We start from the raw sequence: 17,767 nt of genomic DNA, 5'->3' as shown, positions 1-17,767 counted from the left end.
TTTCATTTATGTTTCTGTTTATTATTTGCCGTTGTTATGAAACTTGCTGAGCTGGGCCCAAGTAACTCACAATGTAAAACCTGCATGCATTGAATAAACATGGCATCCCTACACAGACAAATACCACTTTGTCTAGTCAACTATGTATATACTTTATGTATCCTATTCATCTATGTATTGACAGTAAAATGCCTCTCATGGTGCCGTCTGTCATTCCACAGATTTCTCTCTTCATCTCCATGGAAATTTGTTCACTGACGCCACCCTCTTCCTTAATCCTTAATCCCTCCATCTCCTAATGTGCTACAGTGCCCCGTCTGCATCCCATCCTGTCCTAACCGTTTTACAATGTCCCTTTCTCGCAACTCCTCCGTCTCTTGCCTAGTTTTAGTATTTCTATTCTTTTTCTGCTCTGTCGCTTTCAATTCCTCAAGGCCTCCCTTGGCTGAATGGCTAATGGCACCCTACTGAGGGGTGGTATGGAGAAGAAAGAAAATGAAAAGTACAAAGCGAGTAAGTGAGACAGGGAGGGAGGGAGAGATTTGCATCCTGATAATATAGTCCTCTTATTCTCTTCCACTTCCACGACCATGGACACGAGAAAGTGATCTGTCATTGATCTCTGTACTTCCAAAACGAGCTCAAGCAAAGAGTTGAAAAAAAGATTAGAACGACAGAGGGATTTAACTCAAGGACACAAGAAGGAGTGTCACTTCTGTATTACGAAAGTGCCGGAGAGCCAGTGCAGTTAACCATTGTTCCGATCACAGCGTCGGTTGAAAACTAAAACCATATGCCTGGGAGAGAGAATAAGAAACTGTGCATCTCCTTGCTTCATGACAATCTGGCAGGTCTCATCATGTTAAAAGAGATATCAATAATTCATGCTCTCAGCAAATTCGATCAGCTGTATGCGGAACAAGCTAGGGATTCTATTTTTTTCAAGTTTATAGTTAAGTATAAGGAAGTGCGTGGCAAGAATCAAGCCCTCCAGTGAGTAATGCAAGAATTTTGAGGGGTAATCAATTATATAAATATTTTATCATTGAAATCCAATTACTCAGGACTACTCTTTATTGTTACAGTGCAATTATTAGAAAACATGACTACTACTTCCCTAATGCTTAAGATAGTTAAAAATGCACTTTCATGTTAATCACTTTATTTAGAAAAGTCAAGAAGTCCAGCCGCATTGTCCAACATACAGTAAGTACGGTAGTCAATAAAAGTTAATAGGACTGTACTAGGGTTGTTCCGATCATGTTTTTTTGCTCCCGATCCAATCCTGATCGCTTTAGTTTGAGTATCTGCCGATCCCGATATTTCCCGATCCGATTGCTTTTTTTTTTGCTCCCGATTCAATTCCAATCATTCCCGATAATTTTTCCCGATCATATACATTTTGGCAATGCATTAAAAAAATAAATAAAAAATTTAAAAAAAGAATAAAACTCGGACGAATATATACATTCAACATACAGTACATAATTACGGTATTTGTTTATTATGACAATAAATCCTCAAGATGGCATTTACATTATTAACATTCTTTCTGTGAGAGGGCTCCACGGATAGAAAGACTTGTAATTCTTAAAGGGGAAATGTGACTTTGTATATTGTGACTAAATATTGCCATCTAGTGTATGTGTTGAGCTTTCAGTAAATGATACTGTAGCCATGCCCAAATGCATGATGGGAAGTGCAACCATGACTGTGCGTAGTGCTACCAATTGATATATCTTCTCTGCGTTAGGAAATAACAATTACTACCTTGCTTCCCCACATTGCTTCCCACGATATTTCTAATCGTAGGGAGAGGGATTGTAAGGCTTTAGCCAATTAAAAAAAAGCTCCAAAGGCTGCCAAAATTCACTCTACTCATTTTACGCTGCCTTTTAGCTGTCTATATAGGTAAAACGGCGCCATTACAGATTGAGCGCGACAATGCGTGAGTGGGTCGTGCAGCGCATGCATTAATTGCGTTAAATATTTTAACGTGATACGTTTCTAAAAAAATTAATTACTGCCGTTATCGGGATAAATTTGATAACCCTACCTTAAGCCAAAACTAAAGACTCTGGATGAGTAACATATTATGTCTGTAACGTTAAATACAATTAGAAAACGATTTAATTAGGAAATATATACTGTATATATTTAAAAAAGGCATGTCCGATATTTTTTTGCCGATTCCGATACTTTGAAAATGACGTGATCAGACCCGATCGATCGGCGTCGATCGGGAAATCTCTAGACTGTACACATCAAATCACACTTACATCGGAAATGAAAGATTCTGATTCAGAATATTTATTGTCATTGTTACAAAAAAAGCACAACGAAACTTTGTTTGGAGCATCCATCCAGCTCATACGGCTAAGTTGGTAAATTTGGAGAACACTGTCCACTTTTGCAGCAACAGCATTGCATCTGCTGAGATAGTTTAGCCGTCTTAGACGATTTCGGTCCATGCATTAAAAAAAAATGTGTATGGTTTATGTCTCTATTGTTGGACTGAAAATTGCCTCACTTGCGATTGCTGTTTTGATATTTTTTTTCTCTAAACTCATCCACCCATTCTTAAATGTCTATCCTCTAATCCAACAATTAGTCCAATGTAATTTTGGGTTACAAGGCACACCTAACTATAAAACACCAATTTTTTAGAAGAAAACTGCATCTGTTCATATACTGTATACAGGCATGAAAATGGGTCAGGGGTTGAAAAGGTGAGAAGGGTGTAGAGGAAATATGTTCCGGTAGGGCTGTCCCAAACGACTAATTTTCTCCCGATTAGTCAGCAGACTATTTTTTACAATTATTCGACTAACATTTTTTTTTTTTTTTTTTTTTACTAATTTGGCAATGAAATTTTTGTTGACACTTATTAAATCACAAAAACATTTTGGAACACTTAAATTCTTTATTAAAGTACAAATAAACTTGTAAATAACAATAATTAACCAGACATGAACACTGATGTCAAATGCTGATAGTAGGCCTGAACGATATTGGAAAAAACTATCATTGCGATTTTCGGGCCATTTGCGATATTATACTGCTGTATAAAAACGAGATCATTTTCACCAAATAATTTGAATAGCTCCGTTCAGGATAGCTGCACTGTTGCTGAAACAAAACAGTTTGGTCCCGCTGCCTAGCAGGAGGGAGAGTGAGACACGGTGGTGGTGTATGAGCATGAAGTAGAAAAACATGAATGTATGTTGTTTTTAAATTCCGATGCTCTGAAAAATGGCGCCATCGGCCCTAATTTTTGTAACTCAGTTTAATCCAGGATCTGCACACTTGCTGAATAATACAAAAGTTAAAATATTGAAAAAAGAAAAAAAATTGCATTTCCTGCTATGTGACCATTGCCCATGCGCACATTAAGATGGTGATGTTCAAACGATATATTGTGCAGGCTTAGCTGATAGCATTTACTAGTGCGAAAGAATGGAATGTAAACAAATTCAGAACACTGACTTCGCCTTTCCAACATTATTCAAAACACTTCTTATCTAAAAATGTCAAGCATTATTATTATAGTATACTACGATATATATAATAGTATTATAATAATTATGATATTACTTGCCAATCATATTTTTTAAAAAAAGGTGTCATTTTAGTCATTCTTAGTGTAAAATCCTGAATTCTGTAGTATTATAGTATTTACATATTATAGTATTAATTCTGAAGTATGTGGGATTAACTCCAGAAATCGTTATTTATATGACAAATGTGACGGTTTTTTTTTTAAATGTTCACCGGAAGTACGTTCGCTAAACCGCCAACAACTTTACACTCCGCAAAAAGCACTTTTCGTCATTGCATGTGGTGTCACTAATCGATTTTTATTTCATTTGTTCGTTTACAAATGCTGTTAACCAGCGATTTGTCATGTTTTAAGTGTCACCTTTTAACCGCAAGTTTGCGTTTTGGTAAAGACTGCCAATGTTTTATAGCAGGCTAAAGTAAGTTGTCTTCTTTTTCCGCATTAGTCTCAGTATAGCAATGCTAACGTTTACAGTGTTTAATGTAGATGTGTTTCCTTATTTTGTATGTGTGAACTGTAATTCTACGGCGTGTTGTTGACCAATAAACATCTGGACACAACAACTGGAGTCTCATATGTCATCTACACGCACGCACACATGTATGCACGCATGCGGTGATAAAACATCAAACCTAATTTTTATTTACCTAGCGATAAATGGACTCCTTGCATATCGTGACAGGCTTAGCAACTTCAATAAAACATGTCGTTAGTTAGTTAGTTAGTTAGTTAGTTAGTTAGTTAGTTAGTTAGTTAGTTAGTTAGTTAGTTAGTTAGTTAGTTAGTTAGTTAGATGGACTTACGACCCCCTCCCCCCCCCCAAAAAAAAGGTCACCCTTTTTGACTTTGAAACGGCAAATTTCGCCGAAAGGTGAGTGGTTTTTCATGCCTGTGTATAACCCGGACTGGACTATGAACTACAGGTGTCCACATTGTATTGTGGGATTTTTACGTACACAAAAAGACATGAAGCTAATTATATTGTAAAAAAAATCATATATTTACTGCACTGGACTTTTAGCAGCAGGAGTCAAAGCATCTGAAAGTCTGAAAATTACGGTAAATGTCCAATGATATTTTTCAATGGAGTGAAGTATTTGCCTAGATCTGAGAAATAGACATTTTTCCCAAGCAATAAAAATCCTTCAATGTAGCATCAAGCCATGTACAGCTGGTCTCCCATTTTTACTCATCCCAAACAGCAAATGTAACTGTTGATTTTTGTGACAATAGTTCTAACCCTGTATCTCACAAAGTTGTATATCAGCTTCAGTCAATATGGAAAGGAAAATCTCCTAGCGCAGATGTTTCATTTTATTTAAACTTTTGAGCCACTAGCCTTCGTCAGCAAAGCCATGTCAGCGTCAATACAACATAATAAAGACAGTAAAAAGTAGAATAGGAGGAGGTATGTGAAGGTGAGAAGATATATCAGTCGTGCCATTGCTGTAATTGCACTAGTTTACAGAAACAGGTAGGCCCACAGTAAAATGTCAAGTGCAAGTACAAGTGGTAAACAGAAATTATGGTACCCCGAGTGTACGTTGCAGCCATTTGAGGGCAGGGAGTGGGTGGTAGGATGGGGGGTTTAATATTAATCATAAGCTGTTGGGGATGCAGTTCTCGCACTTCAAACGACATGGTGCAAATCACAGTGTGTGTGCATGAGGGCCGTGTATATTGCAGCGATGCCTCTGAGGCAACAAGCTGTGGATCAGAGCCAGATTTGGTCGCTGGTGGGATTTGTACAGTAGCTCAACCACAAGGGCATTTAAAACACACACATTGTCGACAGAGTGAAATAGGAAGCAATCTAATGTGGCCACTTGCTATGGTAGCGCATGCTTGCTCAGCAATAATAGCATGCCTCTTGCACGGATATAATGATGCAAACTAAGATAGCAGAGTTTGTATTAATACCCCCTGCATTTCTGACTCACAAACACAAGCATCTACAAACAGTTCGTGTCCATTGTTCAACAATAGCCTGCCTCATCACACCACATCCCTGCTGACTGTGGCCTTCGAAAGGACAGATGCCCCAGGTCCTGTTATAAAAGCGGACGTTAAAGTGGTTGAAAGCATCAGAGATGAAATCAAATGAGGACAGAAATGTGAAAGGTCACAGTTTGCATTTCGTTCTTTCATATACAGTAGTAAGAGTTGAATTCTTACTGTAGAAGAATTAAATTTATGCATGTTTTTAACAATTCATAATGGTGGCAACCTCTGACACGCTTTTGTCAAAATATCTTAGGGACAAAAAATACTAGCACCTGATTTGATGTCTTGCCACAATTAGCTGGTTTTTGGGGTGCCGACCTGGTTACAGGCAAGTGAGCTCACGGCTCACCTAAGCCTATAAACTGCTGGGCCAATGGGTGAGTATCAGTGTTGGGAATAACGCTGCTGTTTCTTTAATAGCACATATAACTTCAACATTAACACAAACGTACGGCTCTCGGCAGGCCGTGTCTCTAACTCACTCCCGCATCGTGAGCAAAACAATATTGGCGCCGTGTGCACTTTAGGATGCCTCGGATAATTCTGTATCAGAATATTACAGCACGTACTTCTTAATACTCCAGGCTGTTTGTCCCTGCTCATTCAATTAGACAATGCTTTCCAAAGCTTGCTAACGTTTCGGTGTTTGCTACACCTGAATTCTAGCCTCGTTCCCATCCCCCACTGTCAGCCAGCAAGAATGCTGCTTCCATCTTGAGGACAGCAGACACTTTGAGGGTGACGGGAGGAGTAGGCGGACGAGGCTACCTGAATGCACCACCTGGATAGATGCGATGGAAGTGATTGTGATTGGCTGAGGGTTAGAGTCATGTGTCATGGTCAGCCAATCAGAGCCGGTGTCTTCACACACAAACCGGAAGAGAGCGTGCGGCAAACACACACACGCAAAACAGATGCAGAGGGATACGATGGCAGAGCATTCAGAGGAAAATGTGTCCTTTACGAGGTGGAGATATAAACACTATTTCAAGTCAAAATACTTGAAGTACAGTAGGTTACTTCTACTTGACCAGTTGTCTCAGGTTGTGAGAGTTAGATTTAATTGATTTAACTCACTTTATATTGTTTGCTGCTGATTGCTATTTTATTATATTGTTTACTCTTGATTTTTGTTGCACTTCAAGTGTAGGATGAATCTGTTGCTGGTGAGGTGTAATAAATATTACAAGGTTCTATAACACAACTACCTGTCCTTCTCTATTCAACTGACTCGAATACTGCTCAGAAAATTTCCAATTCTTTGACATGCAGCAATTTCTTTTTAAAGTAACAGAAATAATTACTTTCCCTGGTAACTACTTACTTTTACTATTGAGTAATTCAGTTACTAACTACTACTTTTTGGAAGAAGTAGTGAGTAACTATAACTAATTACTTTTTTAAAGTAACGTGCCCAACACTGGTGAGAGTGACTATTAATGTCAAGACCTGGAATGCATTAAGGGGGTACAACAAGAGAAATAGCGTCTGCTTGACAAAGATTACAATATTTTACTGCGTGGAGACTGGATATTATGCATTCATCAACCAGTATGAATATGTGCACAGTAAGTCAAAACATATTTGTGGGGGCTGATTATCATGTAATTGTGGTTTCACAATTTTGTGAATGCCAGAACAACGCATTTTCATGCAGATGTTTAAATTCAACCTTGACGGGTAGGGAAAGCCTCCCAGGGAGCCAACAATCTGGAGATCAGCGACTATAAAGTGCATTTTCCACAAGAGATTATGCCCCCTTTGAAATACTGTAAACAAGTACTGAGAAAACCTGATAAATTAGGATTGGCACATTGCAGAGTGAGATTAAGTTGTGACCAAATTTGCAAGTGTTGGGAAAAACTGAAATATGGCAGGGATTGAGTCGACACGATGACAGAAAAGGCGTGAATAAAACTAAAGATGAGCAGCAAGTGTTTGAGAAGCCACAACTTTAGGAGAACAGAGGAGAAAACTATTAAACTGTCTAGAGAAAACTAGACAAACTAAAGAAAGGCTATTGCAATGATTGAGGAATAGAGGATAGAATACTCCATTTACCATTTGTATTGGAAGGATGACTGGGCAACACTTATTTGCCTCCTTGTGTGGGAGGAAAGAAGGTCAGCAGTCACACTTCATAGACTCTCCCCATAGGCTATCAACATGTGGTATGTTAATCAAGTAAAGCCCGAGTCCTAATTACAACACTGAAGGCTCATATCACGCACTGTCAGATGGTAAATATGGATAGTCATATCATGCATAGAGAAGGCAGTAATACTAATAGAGGAGTGGTAAGACACACTATTATACCAGCATATTACACACAAAAAAATGTTGACAGAATGGTGCAAACAAGAGAAAATGTAGCCTTCTGCCAGAGGCTTAAATTACCTCTGATTTTATTGCTCTGAAATCTTTTTTCACAGCCCAAGGATTTCAGCATAAGACCTAGTTTTTCCCTAATAAATTAGCAAATTTGCCTATGAAATTTAGTGGGCTTCATTTTTCCCTTTGTGTTAATGCGGAAATAGAAACAAAAGTGTGTACAGAGGTTCAGAAAAAGTGTTGCAGAGGATGGATGGATGGATAGACGGACACACAGACCATGTATATAATATGTGTAACAAAAGCAATATTTAAGGCCTGGAAAAATATGGAAGACAGCTTAAATGTTTGTGGAATACTTTCTTTACAGTCACTACAGTCAGAATGCTAAATTAGCATGTCTCACAGCCTCCATTGTCGATCGTCCACCTGCATTGTGATTAAGAGTATGACAATATCTTGATACAGCGATAGATCGCGATATTTTGCAACCCGATCGGTTATCGATATGCTCCTGCCACGTATTGATACTTTTATTTAACATATTGGCCATTGGATGCTGTAAACTGCTCAATGTTTGTTGAGCAATTCTTTGGTGATCCACTAGGGGGCGCGCAAGAGTGGCGGTGAAGGTAAAGTGCGCACAAGTCGTCTAGAGAAGAAGAGAGGAAGCTCCAAGTGGGTTGAAAAAAATAAAAAAGCTTTGTGGGAACGGTTAAGGAAAAAGTGACAAAAATATTGCTGCAAATCACACGTGGACACACTTTAGATTTTACACCAACAAGAAAGGAAGTAAGGTGAACAAGGACTTTGTTGTATGCAAGAATTGTCTAAGAAAAATAAGGTTCACTGGCAGCTGGTGAGGAAGTGGGCACGGATTTCTTCACTGCTTCACTTTCATCACTTGAGGTAAGAAAGTTTTGCAATGTAATTGATTTTTTAATTTACATGTATTATTTTGATGTCATTTGGTGTTGAGTGATATAAAATAAACCAGGACCCTAAACTGGATGAAAATGAATATCAAACAAGCCTACATGAATTTACTGATTTATTTGATATTATTTCAGAACCACTTTCCGCCTAGTTTACTACACAAACTGTTACTACTGCCATTTTGATGCAATTAGCTATAAAAATGGTTTGAATAACTTCCAAGATATATGAGGTGATGTGCATGATAATTAATGTAGCCTACATATTAAAAACTTAATAATAATTAGTAATTCAAGTAAATAAAAAAGTAATTATTGCATTTTTAATTTCTATAGATTCAATCAATATTTTTTTAATTCACTAGATACTTCCAACACCAAAAAATAAATAAATAAAAAATCAGGATTTCAACTCAAAAGCTATTAAGTAACTAATATTTTTTGTCTTATTTTGTTGTTGAGGAAAATTGTGACTGAGTCCGACATCTCAAATGCTGAAGCAGATGGTGGAAGTGCTCAAACCAATGCTTTTGGCAACAAAGGTCATATACAAAGAAAAGACCCACCAATTTTATCATTGCCCCACTCCAAGCTCAACTGCCGACTGACACCTACAGCACTGTTAATTTTTTTTTAGATAAGATTTAAAACTTTAAATAAATTAAGGGTCCCATTCATCATGATCTCTCCAAGAGACGTTAGTGGTTGTGGTTTGTTTCCTCTATATGTGCAGGTACACAATTTCCAGTAGAGTCATATTTTACAGCAATGATGCACAGAAAAGGTGTCACTGTTTACGGTAATAAATTACTTAAACAGAACTTTTTCTATTATGAAAAATCTTTTTTTTCCCGTTTCAACAGTTACCGTAATTTCCCGAATATAACGCGCACTTTTTTCCCCCAAAATCAACTTGTAAAATCATGGTGCGCATTATAAATGGGTACATGGATGGAGACAGAAATATATATATATATATATATATATATATATATATTTATATATATATATCAGGGGTCGCGTTAACCGAATATTTTCCGTCGTTGACCGATTTTTTAAAACGGTGACGGAAAAAACTGAAGTCCATCAGTCATTTTGACAGGTTGCAATTCACACCCCAGACCACAGGGTGGCGAGTGAGCATATTAATTAGCTATTGTCTCTCTTGATGCATGACGTCGTTAGCCTTACTCTGAAAAATGTCAAGGCAACTGAGTGTCCGAAGTTTCTTCAAAAAGCCCCCAAAACGACGATGGTGTTGATAAAAGAGGTGAAAAAACAGGGACTGCACAAGCGAGCGCGCAATTCAAGTCCATGCGCACCAGGAGGAAGGTGTGAAACTACGTTCAGGCCACAGCAGGTGAACTGTTAATTTCATTGTTCCATATGCTACATATGGTAGGCTACCTACCTACTGGGGCCACAGTCAGCTGTTTTTGTCACTGCGGAGAAAAAGTTACGTATTCATCTGCTTGATGTGTGATGGCACGGTGTGGATTCTCTGTTAAGCTTGTTCGGACAGAATATTAATTTAAAATGAATGAAAACTAAATACTATTGAATATGTTGAAGCGGTATGCAATGTTAATAGTCTTGTTAGCTCGAATTCCTGTGTCCAGCCACTGTAGCTCTGCTGATCTCTGTGAACTCTCTATTCAAGCCGGAACGCGCGCGGCTCTTAAGTGTCTCTGTCACGTGACTGTGTCGTAGCCGCTAACGCGCTAGGCCAAATGGACACACAAGTACGGAAGGTGAATTATACCAAACAAAGGGTCACCTCAATGTCATTATCATCATTTCAAAAATTTAAGTGACGGGTAAAAACAGATTATGACCGGATTTTTTTGACCCTGTCAGTCAAATTGACAGACAACGAAAAAGTGTAGCGCAACCTCTGATATATATATATATATATATAAACCGATTTTTTTTTTTTTTATTGACACGGCCACGTTGTGTTGAAGAAACTTATGCGGCGACCGGTTGCCGACCATTACGGTACGTGACGTCACCATTTTGTTTCGGTAATACTTCACTTTAATCGGCCGAATTATTTCGTCTGTGGTAAATTCTGCTTTTTTCACTCTTCATAAAGCACAGAATTTAGTTTCTTGAACTCATTTGAGTCGACGTTTATTGCAGCTCCGCAACTCGGACCATAACAAACGTAAGCACACACACTTCCTGTGTCCGTCAACTATATCGGTCCCTCGGGAAACTCAAACTCAAACAATAGCTCCTATTGTTACGGTCGTGTTGACAGCGATGAGCTCTCACGGATTTCTGACATACGTTCTCGCTTTCATTTTACTGTATCAATCCATGGAAGAAACATTTATTCATCATGATGAAACGAGCAAGTTATACAGCAGCCTTTAAAAGAAAAGTCACATCCGTTTTGTTTTCGCCTGGATTCTGGTAAGTTGGAGAAGTTGTCAAATCACATTATCACCGTAAATATTGTCAGTTTATGGTAATGTTTTGAACTACCAATGTGCTATGCTTGTGCTGTGTTTCACCAGTCAGTAAAATGACATTTCTGTATCAGTACACGAGCTCTGTTTTCTTGTATTCTTCTATTTATTGGTGCTAAAATTAGGGTGCGCGTTTTAACGGGTACAATAATTTTCCCTAGATTTTACACTAAATTTGGGGTGCGCATTATACACGGATGCGCCTTATATTCGGGAAATTACGGTATATCGTAGAATATGTATCAAATTTCTCACCAATATATCGATAATTGCTGTATCGTGACATCGTGAGATAATCGTTATCGTCAGCCTTCTATCGCGAATCGTATCATATCGTGAGGTGCCCTTAGGTTCCCACTCCTAATTTTGAGTATAAAAATGCAGTTTCTGACACTCATTCAAAGTGTTGTGACTGGGTATTAAAAATACAAGACACAACTGCATTTTCAGAACCATGTAGAGTGTTGGAGCAGTTCAATCACATTTTGTGCCACCAGGCTCCCCATCTTGACCAGCAACCATAAGAAAAACTGGGTGCCTCGCTGTTTTACAGGATGTACTGGAAAGCTTTCCAGGAGTGGCCGAAATGAATGGCTCGCGTTCGGATGCAAGCTCTGCACTTCTCTAGACCAGGTGTTCAGGCCTCCTACAGGGTCCAAGGACCCTGGACTAGATAAAATCAGAAGGTGCAAAATATGTTACCACAACCAGTTGATGCAATGCCCAAAAAGGGAATATTACACTCACTGTCGAGTAGAGGACATTTGTCCAGTGTGGAAGTTGGGTATATCCTCCAACCTGATCAGTCACTGAATAGGACTCCATCCTCCTAGTGAAAAAGTGGCCTTATGTGTACCGTTACCGGAAGAGGAGCTGCATATTGTCCTTGAACAAAACGATGCCTGCATTCATTAGTATAGGGGGAGGCCAGGTTGGTAGACCATTCAGACATGCAGCCAACCTGTACGCTGGCCAGACAGCAAACTGAGTGGTGGTCAGAGGCACCCCCAACTGCCGCTCCAAAGACTTTGTTCTAGTTTAAGTTGCTAGGGATAGCTGCTCATTGGGCGGGGGTTGTGTAATTCCAGAAAGTTGCCAAGCATATTGGGAATGGTGTCTTGTCCCCTTGTAAATAATACAAATGCACTGACAATTGTTGAAAATCTTTAAAGGAACCTCGGACTTAAAGACTTATAGGCTCTAATAAGCCCCAATTGTTCTCTTTTACTAAAATATGTTATTAGAAACACATAAAATATTGCCATTGATTTCAAAATTTATAATATTGACTACATGTTTTGACCTACGGAGGGTGCCATGTTTTATCCGCGCAATGCATGCTCGGGGTGATGACGTAGTATGTCACTGTCACTATAGACGAACACTGCCGGGTTACTGCAATTCCTTCTACGTGGCAAGACGCCCAACACATGCACACATTGGTTAATAAGGCATCTTTAATATGTTCTGTCTGTATTCATCTAAACAAAACAAGCTGAAGGCGCGCGATAGTACTTTGGGTGTCAAATTCACCTCTTGTAAGACGTTTCGCCTGTGTAGCACATTTTGGCAGGCCACCATTTTTTTCCCCCCTAATCTTGTCTTGTCTCATCCTGTTTTTCTTGTTCATTTTGCTTTTGCTGCTGTTTTTGTGAAATATCCACAGTGCTGTCATGCTCATTAATGTTCCTCTTAGGTTCAAATATATAGGGTTGAACAAATGACATGTTTATGTCGCTAGAGTCATACTCTGGGCCCGGCAGTGTAACCATGTGACGTCACTGCCCTGTGACATCAACAACAATGGCGACCTACTAGTTAAACTAATTTTACAAATTGTATAAAAACGAAAACATCAAGCGGGGTTTCAATATCAAATTATTTTAGCTCATAATAACTTTTATCTTTTAAGAACTACAAGTCTTTCTATCTGTGGATCCCTTTAAGGCAAAATGTGCCTAAAAATGTTGTTTCGGTTTAGGTCCGAGACGCATTTTTGACCAAAAAAAACAGTACCGAAATTGGAAGTTGCTTTGGCGCAAGCAAAAAACTCGGTCCCTCAGACACTGCAACAGTGAGGTCAGTTTGGCAGTTAGATGAAGGCCCTCTATTATAATCTATGATGAGGAATTTTAATATGAAAGCGGTTTTAAACGACAAAACAGGTAGCAAATATCTTCAGATTAAACACTGCATACTTGACGTTAAACAACAGGCCTGCCAGAGTTTCATAAGAGGGACCTCAATGTAACCATAGAGCGTAAAGAAGTCTCTGATGCACCCGAGTGTGCTCAGTACTGTCAAACCGAGAAAGTCTCTGGCAGTAATGGGCCATTATTAGGTAGGAGCTATGTAACTGTACTGGATAAAATCGAGTGACCAATCAGAATATATAAGTGGTGGAAGAGCCAAATCAACAACAACTGGGTCATCACAGCAAATCAGACTTTCTCCCATGCGCAGCTCCTTTTTCAATAGTGCCCCCACCCTTGCTCTGCATTGCAAACCCCCCTTCCAATGTCTTCTCCTATGCCTTTGAAGATGTGCTTTGTTTCCCAAGTTGTCTTTAATCCTCAATTAGGGTGATATAATAATGAGGGTACAAAAGATTTTAGGGCGCTGAATCAAGTCAGCGCATATATGTGTGTGTATGTATATAAACCAAGTGATGGAAACATGCATGTGAATGCCCCTCAAACGGATTGCGCTGGCCGGCTCTTGATTGTGATGCTACAAACACCCTTCTTTCTGTAGCTGAAATTGTAATGTGGTGGCTCAACCATGTCAGTGTATATATGTGTCATTGTTTGATGGCTGGTACAGTCAACCAACACCGACAGCTGGATACTCTCAATCTCCAGGGGCAGAATGGGGGAAGATGAAAAAAAAAGGAACAACAAATGCAGCATAATGTAAAAAACAATTAACGTGCTGAATTTGTCTGCAACGTTATAAAATTTGGGGACCAACTGAATTCACTGGGGAAAGTACCGTCACGGAGAATTTAATTTGACCTTTTTCAAGACATAAAGCACAATTTAGCCAATTTATATTCAATTTTTGAAAATGTTATTTTATTTTAATGACAAATTCCTAATCCTTAGAATTACAAAAATAATTACAGTATTTGATAGCATTTATTTGGTACTGGCATTTTTAAAAAATGCACAACATAACATTTGATTCAACAAAAAATTAAATGTTTAAGTTGACCCAGGATAGAGTAAAAAGATTGTTCAAAATGCTAATACAAAGTAAGAATCTGCTGTTGGTTCACAGAGACCCGCTTAGTACTTTATTTTCACTATATGAATTGAATTTTGTGTGCTATTACTTTCAGTTGTGTTAACCGATTGTAATAGTAGGAATCATTTTAAAATTCTTTTCTCACAGTGGCACATGAAAGTAATGCACCCTGTGCAGTCGAGTCACTTTGAGAAAAGTGAGCTTCCCTGTATGTGGGAACGAGATTAAAATTAAAGTTTCCAAAGCTGGAAACAGTGGAAAGACAACATGGTTGCCTCATTTTTAGCTGCTCAAAGGGGGCAAAAAGAAAAAGATCTTAGGATGGGTAGTTAACGTAACGGGTGCTTTTTCAATGTAAGTGTAAGTGCAACGAGCCAACACACGTTATTCACCGCTCGAGTGCATTTTATAAGATGTGCATGCTTCAAAGCATTTTTCTTGCACCAAAGCAACTTCCAGTTTTAGTTGTATTCAGTTCATTTTGTCTACAGTTATAGATTACCGTATTTTTCGGACTACAAGTCGCACCTGAATATAAGTCGCACCAGCCATAAAATGCCCAACGAAGAGGAAAAACACATACATGGCGGAAAACATAGACAAGGCTGAAAAAGCAGTTTATGCGCTTGCACCCTTCTTAAAATAAACTGCTGTATTTTAAGCCAAAAGAACTGTTGCGTTTGATAAAACAATATGTCTATATCCTGTCATAGCAGATTCATGGCGCAAATAAGTCCTCGAAGTATTTTTAATTTGTCCGTTTTACCCTGGAAACCCCCATTTACAGACGTCGCGCAAGCGCTTTTGTTTCAACCTAGCCATAAAAACAAGGTAAGTAAGTATATTTCTTATTCCAAATGTGTCATTTTTAGCTTGGAAGCATTAATTGATGTCTAATATTTAGTTTGGGGAAAAAAAAAAAAAAAGACTTTAAAAAAATTATTCACTCCCATATTTTAAACTTTTAAACATGTTACGTAATGATGAAAAAATTGGCGTCTGTAAAAAAGTCACGGATATCTACCTCATAAATTTTATTGTACTGTATTGTTTTGTTTTTTTCGTTACTGTCGCATTTCCCCCAATATTTTAGATGATAACTAATTGACCCAAACAAAGAAAAATTGGAAAAAAAAAAAAAAAAAGCTGTGTCTTGACACTCGCTGATACATGCTACATGGAGTTTTTGGATCGAAACAAGCTAAGTACGCGATAATATCTCATTAAAATCGTGGCGTCTTTAATTCTGCTCTCGTGCGCTCGCGCCTCCAGTTGGGGTTTTGCTGTTTAAATTTTTTTTTTTTTTTTTTTAAATGCCCTCCTGTTCATAATTTTTCTTCCACCAGAAAATAGAGATGATTTTAAGCTTTCCAATGATGTATCACACATGCATATAGGACAATTTTGAAATTTGGTCAAATTGTGGGTCTCAGAGAGGAACTTCAAGTCACCTGAATGTTCTCCGCCATATAAAAGTCACACTGGAGTATAAGTCGCATTTTGGGGGGAAATTTACTTGATAAAATCCAACACATAGAACAGATATATCATCTTGAAAGGCAATTTAAAATAAAAATGCAATCCAAAACCACATGCTGAATAAGTGTACAGTATTATAATGTTACATGATGCATGGACAAAGAAATGCGAACGTGGCCGGTATGTTAACGTAACACAGCTAGTAAGAGTTATTCAGATAACTATAGCATAAAAAACATGCTAACAAGTTTACCAAACTATCAATGTCACTCCAAAACACCAAAATAATAATATATGTAATAATATGAAATGATATAATAATGTGTTAATAATTTCACGCATAAGCTCCAGAATATAAATCGCACCCCCAGCCAAACTATGAAAAAAACTGCGACTTTTAGTCCGAAAAATACGGTAGTTGAACTTGAATATTTCTTTTATTACAGACAATTGTTTTAGGTTGTTTTAAATACCTGACATGTTTAGGCGAACACTTCCACCTTCATCAGAGAGTCACTGGTGTTGCTGTGACAGGTCTTTATCAGATAATGGCCGAAACGTGTCAGCTAATTAAAACAACCTAAAACAATTGTCTGCGATAAAAGAAAAATCCAACTAACTTCCATTTTCGGTTGTGTTATTTTGGTGAAAAAGCGTTTCTGACCTGAACTCAATTCTTAGTCATGTTTCGTCTGAAGATTTTCGTTGAACCTCTAATGTATTATACATACATTCTAAATTAGAATATGACCTTCAAATCATCACAAATTCATGGGGGTCAATTCGCAGAACAATGCCCTTTTTTCCCCCAGATTGGAACAAGAATAAATGCCCAAACTTCCTTTTCTCCTTGAACAAATCTAGAGCAGCAGCCAAAGCCCATATGGACGGTAAAAATATATAATCCTGGAACTAATTGAATTGCCTGTCATGGAAATAGGGACCAAATACTTTTTACAGGCTGGATTAAGAATAGATGGCATAGAGGAGGGGCAGCGAAGAGTGAGAGGCAACTAGCATGCTGGGGGGAGCAGGACAATCAGTGAGCGGTGATGAGGAAGAGAGTGATTGAAATGACGGGTAAAGAAGGAGGTAGCGAGGAAACAAAGAGGACATGACAAAAATAGTGGGGAGGGGAGGTAGTAGTGGTGAAAGGAAGATGGTGGGAAGGTGTCAGAATTAGTGGAAGAAGTGGAACAAAGAAAACCGAACTCTTTTATAAATATTATATATATATATCACCTTTTTCAACTCCTTTATTCAGCGAAACAAATTGTTGCAATACTTGTGAATGTGGCCTTGACCATCAAAGCACCTTGAATGCATAACAGTCAACCCTCGGTATTTACTCAATTACAACAGAAAGGATTCCCAACAATAATAAAGATGTGTATATATATATATATATATATATATATATGCTTTAAAAAAAGTAATGTACACTCCATCACTTTTTTTTTTGTATATTTATCGTTTCCAGTACAATGTCAGGCTTACACATGTACACACCAAACTCTTGCCTGTGGCATTAAGGCCATCCTGCCACATCTAATAAACTGTAGTTGGATTCAGTAGGCCATGACACAGTGTCCACTTTCCTCTGCCTAGGCAGCATCTGCCTTAAGCCTTGCTTTTCAACATGTTTGTTTAGTGTGTCAGGATCTAATTTGTGACTTCTTATGGTTCTTATAATTCGTCTCAAACTTGACTAATTTCCGCTTGGTGTCAAAGACGCTTGT

At 38.2% G+C, this 17,767-nt stretch overlaps 1 protein-coding gene across 5 annotated transcripts in view; it reads right to left on the bottom strand.

The window, feature by feature from the left end:
- carmil3 (capping protein regulator and myosin 1 linker 3) overlaps nt 1-17,767 on the bottom strand; it is a 131,114-nt gene that overhangs the window by 103,316 nt on the left and 10,031 nt on the right. The window lies entirely within an intron of this gene.

The sequence above is a fragment of the Corythoichthys intestinalis genome, chromosome 14 (genome assembly GCF_030265065.1).
Source record: "Corythoichthys intestinalis isolate RoL2023-P3 chromosome 14, ASM3026506v1, whole genome shotgun sequence".
NCBI classification, from domain to species: Eukaryota; Metazoa; Chordata; class Actinopteri; order Syngnathiformes; family Syngnathidae; genus Corythoichthys; species Corythoichthys intestinalis.
Note: the sequence above shows the minus strand (reverse complement) of the source record. Positions and strands in the feature narration are given on the sequence as shown.